The following is a 12,036-nucleotide window of genomic DNA, read 5'->3' as shown; positions in this document are numbered from 1 at the left end:
ACAGGTCGGGGTGACCTACGATGTCCCAGGGCCCGGTGCTCCAGCTCTATAGCCCTAACCTGTGGAGATGTTCTCTCGCAGCTCGGAGTGACTGACACAAATTTGCAATGGCTTCGAGGTGGGTGACTGGGTGATGTCATCAGGACCCAGGTCACCGTTTGGAGCGTGGGCAGGAACATCGGCGGGGTCAGCAGAGGAGCGGGAAGGTTGTGGCAGACTTGCGACGACTGATCGGGGCGGAGGAGTGATGAGGGATCGTGGCTGAGATTTGGTGGGTGATCGTGTCGGAGGTTCGGCCAATGTTTGGTGCGGCGGGAGATCGTGGCGGAGGCGCGGCGAGTGTTTTTGTGGCGAGGGAGTGGTGAGGGATTGTGGCGGAGGCGGCGAATGTTTATGACGGAGAAGCGGCAAGAGATCGTGGTGGAGGTGCGGTGAATGAGGGTACGGGGCCCAGAAGAGCTGAGGGCCCAGGGGCAGCAAGGGCCACACACACTGCAATATGTGTGTGCACTAGCTTCGTGCAGCAGAGCAGGTCTCCAATCGTTCTTGCCACTGGATAAAAGCTTAGCTCTGTCAAGTCCGTGTGGTGGCTGGTGTGCAATGGTCACCACACTTTAAAAAAATTCACGCACAGGCATCTTCCACCCCCTCAATTGGAGTTCAGGACTGGAACATCGGGTCCTTCATTGAAACATCTGTGAACTTATGTGGAAGCAAGTCATCCTCGTTTGAGGGACCGCCTATGATGATGAAGTCTATGTTTGTCTAAAGTGTAGAGTTCCAAGTCTTTTGGCCTATCTTGATAACTAAGATGCTTTATACTGAGAATTAGTTGAGTGGCTTTTATCCACACCCTTTTCAAAGCCTCAATACATCCATATCAATATGTGAGGAAACAAAAACTGGACACAGTATTCCGTGAGGCCTGACCACTTTTGTCCTATGCAAGGACAAAATAGTGTGCCTCGTCTTATACCAAATTGTCCTATGAATTCACCACAACACCCTATTTGCCCTGGCTATCATTTCACGGCATTGCTCATGCATTGTTGGAGATGTATGCACTAGAATATCCAAATCTTTTTCACGTTAAACATCATAAGATCAGTCTGAAGCAGACAAACATCGTCTACACTCATACAGACCTTAATATCATCTTAAAATGTGCAGATCATGCACCCAACACCTAGATCCAGATCATTAATAAACATAGGGGGAAGATCATTTCACTTCTAAAAACCTGCATGAACTGATGCACCTATTGAAGCAACATCCGATTGTACATGATCAATTCTGCTTTACCCCGTTTTTGTGGAGGATGCTTGAAATATTTAGTACATCTAGAGTGAATTATGTTCTCCCAGCGTCACTCCTGTAAATACTTCATTGTTTAAGATGTTTTGATGAGGCACCAATAATCTCAGATTGTGTGACAAAATTACAGAAAGAGAGAACATGAAGGTGGGAGTGGTTGTCTGACACTCTGAGTTATTGCACATCAGTGAAGAAATCTCCTTCCCCAAAACACTCATAAAACAAATTATTTGAGAACTTAAAGCAGCTGATCATTTTTTTCATACTTTCTGCTCAATAGGGCAGCTTTACTAAGGAAGCAATACAAATTACATTTCAATGTTGCACATCAAGATTTCTGTAGAGCAGATGATGAACAGGATGCCATCCATTCCCCCTTTTCTCTTATGAAAACCAAATTTGGGGAAACATTATTATTCACTGGAACAGCACAGGACATTTCCAAAACTAGGTGAGCACAATCTCCATTAAAAAGCATTTGGTAGCCTTGTTTGTTCGTAAGCAAATAAAGTAATGACGTGGATTGCACCAATAAACACTGTCACCATGGGCATAATGTCATTGTGAAAATGATGCATGGTTCTTCTCCCTCCCCAGACAAATAAAAACTGCTTGCCAAAAATGTTCTCATGCACGCAGTTCACTTTTTTGCAATCCATACACCAGTGCTAAATCTACTTCCTCTAATAATGATAAATCTTACCCTTGTCAGACAAAATATACTGTAATCCATTCATTAATATGTTTCTTATACTCCAGTGTACCTTTGGATGGTTTGCAGAGACAGTAATAAGATCATTTAGTTCAGAATGTGAACACTTTGGGGGTAACTGGGAGGACGCTTTTCACAATTTATCTTAAACTTAAAATTATCTTAAAACAATTCGGCAGAATGATGGCCCAGAATTTGCTGGGAAAATAACAGCACGTTTTATGTGCACGACATTATTAGTGTGTAAACAACCCAGCAATTAGTGGCAAGGAAGAGATACGCCGTGACTTGCGAATCGCCACAAATTGCTTGCATTTTAGCCTCACAAAAAGGGAAGCTTGCTATCAACTTACCCATGTGTCAAGAAATTGCTTGTGTTTGGACTGTTAAAATTAATTATACTCGCCGCAGAAAGTTAAGGCTGCTACTTACCAGCATAAGGACCCTTTTAATGATGAGATTTATGTTCCTGCAATGCCACTCATCCTCTTGGACCCAGAAAGGGAACAATTGAAACTGTGGAGTTTCATTCCTGCCAGTAGTAAATTGGAGGTTTTTAAAATGTATATTATTTCTTACTTTTCCTTTTGATCCCTTTTCTCTCTCTCTCATAAACCAATCTTTCTTCCCCTCTCTTTATTTCTCTTCTGTATCTACTTTGACTCTAATTCACCCCATGTCCTTCCTCATCGTTTCTCTGTTTCTTTCCCCATTCTTAAATGTAATTGGTTAAGGAGATAGACTGTTGGTCCAGTCATTCACCAAGGTGCCAGATGCCCTGTTGCCCTCACTGCACTGTTAACAGGTCACACTTCCAACAATTTGCGGTGCAAATGATTTTGTAGCTGAAGAAACAAATCTGACAAATGGGGCAGACTGCAAGATGCCCAACTCCTGCACATTCTGGGCCGATATGATATCTTATTATTCCTTGGTCTGAAAGTCTTAACACAGATGTTAGTCTTGAAACATGGATGACTACTTCAAGTACTTGGCAGAACACCATTTCATATTTTCCAAACACTTTACTTGTATAATACAATATCAGCTGCTGACTGAGCATGTTACAGATTAAATTGTTCAATGGCCTTATCTGCCACTCTATAAACCCTGAAAAACAAACTTAAATTCTGACTCTGCTTCTAGTGAAAGCTCTAGATTTGGATTCAATGTGAGATAATAATGCCTGTATAGTGCAACATTGATACTGAGTCGTAAAAGGAGATAAGTTTGGTCAAAGAGGTAGGTTTTAAGGAGCACATTAAAGGAGGAAAGAAAGGTAGATAGGTGGAGAGGTTTAGGGAGGGAATTCCAGAGCTTAGGGCCTTGGAGGCTAAAGGCATGGCCACCATTGGTGGAGCAATTAAAATCGTGGATGCTCAAGAGGCCAGAATTGGAGGAGTGCAGATATCTTGGAGGTTTATGGGCTGGAGGAGATAGAGATAGGGAGGGGCAAAGCCATGGAGGGATTTGAAAACAAGGATGAGGATATTAAAATTGAGCGTTCTTTACCAGGAGCCAATGTAAGTCAGCGAGCACAGGGGTGATGGGTGAGCAGGACTTGTTGCGAGTTAGGAAACGGGCGACAGAATTTTGGATGACCTCAGGTTTAGGAAAGGTAGAAAGTGTGAGGCCGGTCAAGAGTGCATTGGAATAGTCAAGTCTAGAGGTAACAAAGGCACGGATGAGGGTTTCAGCAGCAGATGAGCTGAAGTAGGGACGGAGTCAGGCGATGGTACAAAGGTGGAAATGGCGGTCTTAGTGATGGTGTGGATAAGTGGTCAGATGCTTGTCTCAGGGTCAAAAATGACACCAAGGTTGCAAACAGTCTGTTTCAGCCTCAGACAGATGCCAGGGAGAGGGATGGAGTCGAGATTGAAATAACAGAGAAGGTGAATGAAGGTAATATGGTCGATGATGTGTATATGGACTTTCAAAAGGCGTTTGATAAAGTACAACATAATAGACTTGTTAGCGAAGTTGAAGGCCATGGGATTAAAGGGACTATGCGCAGCGTGGATACAAGATTGGCTAAGGGATAGAAAGCAGAGAGCAATGTTGAACGGTTGTTTTTCAGACTCAAGGGAAAAGTGGTGTCCCCAGCAGTCAGTGTTGGAACCACTGCTCTTTGTGATATATATTAATGACCTGGACTTGGGTATACAGGCCATAATTTGAAAGTTTGCAGATGACATGAAACTCGGAAATTTAGTAAATAGTGAGGAGGATAGTAATAGACTTAAGGAGGACATAGACAGACTGATAAAATGGGCAGATGAAATTTAGTGCAGAGAAGTGTGAAGTGATTCATTTGGTCAGAAGAATGAGAAGAGACAATATAAACTAAATGGTACAATTTAAAGGGCCTGCAGGAATATAGAGAATTTGGGGTGTACATACACAAGTCTTTGAGGGTGGCAGCACAAGTTGGGAAGGTTACTAAAAAAGACATACAGGATCCTTGGCTTATAAAAGCAAGGAAGTTATCCTAAACTTTTATAGCACACTGGTTAGGCCCCAGCTGGAGTATTGTGGCCAACTTTAGGCACCAGCTTTAGGAAGGATGTCAAGACAGAGAGGATGCAGAGGTGATATTAGAAGGGATGAAAACCTTCAGTTACGTGGAGAAACTAGAGAAACTAGGATTGTTCTCCTTATAGCTGAGAAGGTTAAGAGGAGATTTGATAGAGGTGTTTAAAATTATGAGTGGTTTTGATAGCATAAATAAGGGGAAACTGTTTCCAGTGACAAAAGGGTTGGTAACCAGAGGACACAGCTTTAAGGTAATTGGTAAAAGAACCAGAGGCGACATGGGGAAAACAAATTGTACGCAGCGAGTTGTTATAATCTGGAATGCACTGCCTGAATGTATGGGGGAAGCAGATTCAATAATAACTTTCAAAAGGGAATTGGATAAATACTTGAAAAGGGAAAAAAAAGCTGAGTTGTGGGGAAAGAGCAGGGGAATGGGACAAATTGGATAGCTCTTTCAAACTGTCCTCACAGACACAATGGACCGAATAGCCTCCTTCTGTACTGTATCATTCTATGATTCTATGATGTTTCTGAGCTCTTCTATCTTCTCCATTTATGGCAGCTCATCCCTTGCTTCAGACCTTAAACACAAGAAAGGCTCGAGTTTACTGTTGGCTTAATGCACTCATATCAAAAATATGGGTTAATACCACGAGTAAAATACCAGAAAGAGTGGGTCTGTAAGGAGAGTGTTAAATGTTTATATGGGAACACTGGTGACAGTTACTTCTATCCTTATATGCCTGAATTTTACCGAGTTGAAAATTACTTGAAAAGTTATCCTGAACAATTGGAAATCACAATAAAAAATAGCACTAAATACTCCATGGTCAGTCCAAGCAATGGAATTCTTCAAGGCGTTGTGATCTTTTTAAACTTTCCGGTATGTGTTCAGTACATGCTTCGGCTTTTAATTTAACATTTTAATGATTTTTTCCCAGATTTTTTTTGTTCTTTCTTCTCACAGTAAGTAATATTTAAAGTACCTGAATATTTGCTAATTAACCAAACAGAGTATAATCGAAGCATTTCCAAAACTTTGAAAGAACAAGAAGAGCTGAAAAGAAGCTGGAATGTGAAAAAGGAGTTCTAAAAATACAAAATTTCCAGGTGATCAAACACAACAAAGCATCTAAGTGAAGTGCCTATAACAGTCGGCAATTCAAGTTCAAGTTAATAAAGAAGTAACCCAAATATCTCCTTCCCCAAACAGTCATAAAACATGCTGGTTAAGTGGTAGAAATAAAATAAGGTGCACGAGGGAGATCAGCAGGCACCAGAGACAAAGGGGATAATGTAAAACGGGCGATATCGATTCAGCCACTCGTTATTTATCTCATCTGATTTTCATTTCCATTGAATTCAGTAGAAATGGAAATCAGGAGAGATGTATATGAGAATTGATATTGCTCCTTTTACAACAACAACAACAATCTCTATTTATATAGTGCCTTTTAAAGTAGTGAAACGTCCCAAGGCACTTCACAGGAGTATTATGCGACAAAAAATTGACACCGAGCCGCAGAAGTAGAAATGAGTGCAGGTGATCAAAAGCTTGGTCAAAGAGGTATGTTTTAAGGAACGACTTGAAGGAAGAACGTGAGGTAGAGAGGCAGAGGGGTTTAGGCAGGGATTATAATCAGGGATGTTCAGAATTAGAGGAGCGCAGACATCTCGGGATTGTGGGGCTGGAGGAGATTACAGACATAGGGAGGGGCAAGGCCATGGAGGGATTTGAAAATAAGGATGAGAATTTTGAAATCAAATTTTGTCCGTGTCTCCTTCTGGGCTAGCATTAAGGATCACCAGCAGTACCAGCCTAATGTGGTGTTCACAGATTCACCACTTATCAGTCAGTATGGTCAGCAATTACATCTCCTGTTTCACTGAATTCCATCAAGAGCACGACACTGCGGCCCAGTGTCACCACCTTGCAACAGTTCCCAAGGTAGAGAAGCCATGCATGCTAACCGTGTGAGTCTTGCAGCCCATCTGGTGTTTTGTCCTGCAGCTATGCTGTGCTACAAAGAATTTATATGATGAATTTTACAAATACATGCAACTGATCAGGAGCTTTTGCTCAGCAGCAGCATGTTTGAAGAGTTTGGGTGCGGAGATCAGCTGGGCCCTCCTGCTAACAGGTATGTGTTCCTGGCAAGTGAAGCTTCATACCAGGAGTATAAATTGGTAAAACTAACCCTTATGTGCGAAGCTCTTTGAAAATATAAGAATGTCAAGTCTGTCAGTTGTAAGTTGCAGCTTGAATGTGTGCCCTGCTTAAATTTGAGTAGATGTGATGATCAAGGAAACAGCTGTAAGTTAGTGTAAGGGTACAAGTAACTGTGGAAACTGACAACACTTTATCACACACATACCAGGGCCATTGACCTAGTTAAAGGGTATTGTGGCAGCTGTATTCCTACAAATGCACCACCTTCTTCTGTGTATGTTTCGGGGTCATGCATATATTGCCCACAGTTCCTGGTATGCTGTCTCTAGCGACGTTGCTCAGGAGTGTTCAACAGAGCAACGCAACTCACTCCCCTTATGCAAAAGGACCTCCACTTTGCCAGTCATCAAACAAAAGGTATGAGAGCTGTAGCACCCTGCCACCTACCCCACAGTTTCAGTTTCCTGCCTGCACATTTATTTTGCTCGTCACTATTTTTGGCAGCTATATTTTTTGCTGCACACTGCCTGCAAAAAGGCTGACGTATATACTTTAAAATTACTTGTGGCCTTTATGAAGGTTACTTCCCTTTGTAGCCTTTTGGCAAGTTCCCAGAGCCAGGCCCAACATGGCCAAGGAACATGCCGTGAATAATTAGTTAGTACTAACGTAGGCAAATCCTGGGAGTTCAGCTCATCATGCTCGCTACACTCTGGTCCTCCTACCTTAGCATTGTGACCAGAAAATGTCCCTTCATAGCCCTGCATACAGTAAACACACGATAGGATGATAGCACACAGGACAAATCTAAGAATTCTCTGTAATTTAGATACTAATGAAGGGATATAACAGCTTTAATAACTCAACAGATGAAATGTGTTCCGTTTGATACAGGATGAGAACAGACCCAAACACATAACTCAATCTACCAGAGGCAAGAGATGGGGAGCTAGTCCTGCCACAACCTTCACCCCGAGAAAAAATATAAAGGCATCATTCTAATTACTACAGTACATTTGTAGGGAACACTACGACATTGCAGCTATGTAGCTTTAGCAGCTTCTGTGCAATGTGTCAAATTTAGTTTGAAAATGCTCCTGTGAAGCGCCTTCGGGTGTTTTATGGCATTAAAGGGCACCATATAAATGCAAGTTGTTGCTGTTAAAGGGGATGCCATCTTTCATTTCCATAAGTGATTTGCAACTGAAGCATTTCAGCTTTACCTCCAATGGTACTGATGTGGTTTAGTGCCCAAATATTAATATTGGATCACAAGATTTTTTAGGAACTGAAAAGGCCATTAGGCTCATAGGAACATATGAATACAGGTGTAGGTCAGTCAGCCCCTTGAGCCTGTTCCGCCATTCTGATCTGTATCTTGACTCCATTTACCCGCCTTGGTTCTGTAACCCTTAATACCTTTGCCTAACAAAAATCAGTTTTGAAATTTTCAATTGACCTAGTCTCAACAGCTTTTTGAGGAAGAGAGTTCCAGATTTCCACTACACTTTGTGTGAAGAAATGCTTTCTGACATCAGTCCTGAACAGCCAAGCTCTAATTAATTCAACAAGTACAGCCTCTTTTCTAGAGGTCAAAGGCACCCAACCTGTTCGCAACGTCCTTCAAATTCTGCTCTCTTTAAAAAACATTTGAATGCCCTCTGAATCCATTTACACTGTTGATTCAAAAGGCTTTCCCTGGTAACTTATTCCACAAGAGGAGTGGAAGATGCCTGTGCGTGAGTTCTGTTAACGTGGGGCGGCTGTTGCATACCGGCTACCACACGGGCTTAGCTGAGCGAGGTCTTATTCCAGTGGCAAGGGGGTCCAAGACGACTGGAGACCAGGCACTGCTATTTGGGCCTAGTTGCCTACGGCAAGGTGTTGGCCGCAGGCTCGGCGCTGGGTAGCGCTCTTGATGGTAGGTGGTCCGAGGCCTGGTCGGGGGGAGGCATTGGGAGGGTCAGTGGCCCACTAGGGTTCAGAGTGGGAGGTCAGTGGGGTCATAGACATGAATCTCACCATGTGTTGGAGGGGGGAAGAAGAGGCCGGGCTAACAGTGGGCAGGAGAGCCCCAGTCATCGTGTCGCCATTGAGGAGGAGATCATCTGTCATCGCAGGAGGTCCAGCTATCGTCAGGGAGGAGAGGCCCATCTGCTGCCGCTGGAGGTGTTCCGATTGCCGCTGTGGTGTGGGGGGGGGGGGGGGGGTGCGATCGCCAAGTCCAGGTCGTCGCCATAGGAGGCCCCGGTCTTCGCCGCAGGAGTCCCGGTCTTCGTCGCTGGAGTCCCGATCTTCGCCACAGGGGACCTGATCTTCACCGCAGGAGTCCCGGTTGCCGATGGGTGGCTTAGTGAGAAGCCTGAGGTAGGCCCGAACTTGTGGATTCAACACCGCCTCCAGTGCGCCAGTGCAGCCTTCTGCCACCTGAGGAAAAGAGTGTTTGAAGACCAGGCCCTCAAAACTTCCACCAAGGTCATGGTCTACAGAGCTGTAGTAATACCCGCCCTCCTGTATGGCTCAGAGACATGGACCATGTACAGTAGACATCTCAAGTCGCTGGAGAAATACCACCAATGATGTCTCCGCAAGATCCTACAAATCCCCTGGGAGGACAGACACACCAACATCAGCGTCCTCATCCAGGCTAACATCCCCAGCATTGAAGCACTGACCACACTTGATCAGCTCCGCTGGGCAGGCCACATAGTTCGCATGCCTGACACAAGACTTCCAAAGCAAGCACTCTACTTGGAACTCCTTCACGGCAAACGAGCCAAAGGTGGCCAGAGGAAACGTTACAAGGACACCCTCAAAGACTCCCAAGTAAAGTGCAACATCCTCACTGACACCTGGGAGCCCCTGGCCAAAGACCGCCCTAAGTGGAGGAAGAGCATCCGGGAGGGCGCTGAGCACCTTGAGAGCATGCAGAAAACAAGCGCAGGCAGCGGAAAGACCGTGTGGCAAACCAGTTCCACCCACCCCTTCCCTCAACGACTATCTGCCCCACCTGTGACAGGGTCTGTGGCTCTCGTATTGGACTGTTCAGCCACCAAAGAACTCATTTTGAGAGTGGAAGCAAGTCCTTCTCGATTCCGAGGGACTGCCTATGATGATGATTCCACAAGACTATTACTTTATGGGTCAAAGGTTATGAAAGAAGCAAGGCATATAAGGGAGTAAGTGCTTCACATTGACAATCCTGGAATTCAGTACTGCTCTTGTTTAAATCTATTCACATGGGTCTGAATCACTGGATCTCTCCATTGTTAAACAAATCGCTTTCAGTGAATCTATAGATGCAGCTTGTTAACAAATCAAATTGCTCCTTACACAATCCACAATTATATAATCTTCTCTATTACATGTAAGTCTGAGTAATTATGGCAGTTTAGATTCAAATGTACTAAATGTAAAAGATCTCAGTGTAATGAAGCATGAAGGTAAATGCATTTCAATGTTATCCTTGGTTCCATCCCGGCAGCTTTCGCTTGCTTACAGAACAGTTGCAAGATCACAGTTTCTTGGACTGGATATACAGCACAACCAGTGCCCTTTCAACCCCCACAATATTCTCAAAACGGAAGCGCTGGCTTACCATCTCCTCAGCTGATGCGAATGGGTGGTCTGCTCTGGTGACCTTATGTGCCTTTTTGGCTGCACAACTTCCTTGCTTTTTAACTTTATTCAGATGTTTCCTACAATCTTCCCTCCCCTTATTATTTGGGGCACGGAACTTCATTTGATCTGCAGTGTCTTCCCATGTATTTTTATGCTCTGTGTGGGTTGCAGGTCATTACTCGATCCTCAGTAGACTCTTTCTCTATCTCTTTGCTCCTTTGACAAGGCGTTACCCCTCCTTGTACCTAAAATAATTTTTTTTTTACACCTTGCCCTCTTCATTTTTCCCACTCCTCTTCTGAAAATACCAGGCTGATTTTACAAGAATGCGCTTCTGTCAGCAGACGTTGGAATTTGGATCTATGCTTTCAATCATTAAAGTTAACGGGCAGTGCACACCTGGATTTCCAGTATGTATACCTGGTGAGTGAAGCTCCATGTGAGCAACACACATGTAAAATTATACTCTATTTTCCAATCAGAGCAATTCTAACTGGAATGAGAGAAGTCCACATCTCACAATCGGTCAACATTGGCCATAGCTTCCTCAGATAAATATTTCGATTAGCTTCAGGTATCAGAAACACATTTGCTTTGGAGCTTTCCTTTGATGGGACCAGGAAATAGAGCATTGTTGCAGGATTTGAAGCTCTACAGCGACTTAAAGGGGCAAGCCAGAAGGAGAATAATGAGCCCCTAAGTTCACTGATATAGCTGTGAAAGTGCTGCTGGAGGAAGTCCGGTAAATAATAACTAATTGGGTGCCACAGGGATCATAGAAACATAGAAACATAGAAAATAGGTGCAGGAGTAGGCCATTCGGCCCTTCGAGCCTGCACCACCATTCAATATGACCATGGCTGATCATGCAACTTTAGTACCCCATTCCTGCTTTCTCTTTATACTCTTTGATCCCTTTAGCCTTAAGGGCCACATCTAACTCCCTTTTGAATATATTTAACGAACTGGCATCAACAACTTTCTGTGGTAGAGAATTTGACAGGTTCACAATTCTCTGAGTGAAGAAGTTTCTCCTCATCTCGGTCCTAAATGGCTTATCCCTTATCCTTAGACTGTGACCCCTGGTTCTGGACCTCCCCAACATCGGGAACATTCTTCCTTCATCTAACCTGTCCAGTCCCGTCAGAATTTTATATGTTTCTAAGAGATCCTCTCTCATTCTTCTAAATTCCAGTGAATATAAGCCGAGTCGATCCAGTCTTTCATCATATGTCAGTCCTGCCATCTCGGGAATCAGTCTGGTGAACCTTCGCTGCACTCCCTCAATAGCAAGAATGTCCTTCCTCAGATTAGGAGACCAAAACTGTACACAATATTCCAGGTGAGGCCTCACCAAGGCCCTGTACAACTGCAGTAAGACCTCCCTATACTCAAATCCTCTTGCTATGAAGGCCAACATGACATTTTCCTTCTTCACCGCCTGCTGTACCTGCATGCCAACTTTCAATGACTGATGTACCATGACACCCAGGTCTCGTTGCACCTCCCCTTTTACTAATCTGTCACCATTCAGATAATATTCTGCCTCCCTGTTTTTGCCACCAAAGTGGATAACCTCACATTTATCTACATTATACTGCATCTGCCATGTATTTGCCCATTCACCTAACCTGTCCAAGTCACCCTGCAGCCTCTTAGGATCAGTGCTGGGGCCTCAATTATT

The sequence above is a fragment of the Pristiophorus japonicus genome, chromosome 7 (assembly GCF_044704955.1).
Source record: "Pristiophorus japonicus isolate sPriJap1 chromosome 7, sPriJap1.hap1, whole genome shotgun sequence".
Classification (NCBI taxonomy): domain Eukaryota; kingdom Metazoa; phylum Chordata; class Chondrichthyes; family Pristiophoridae; genus Pristiophorus; species Pristiophorus japonicus.
Note: the sequence above shows the minus strand (reverse complement) of the source record.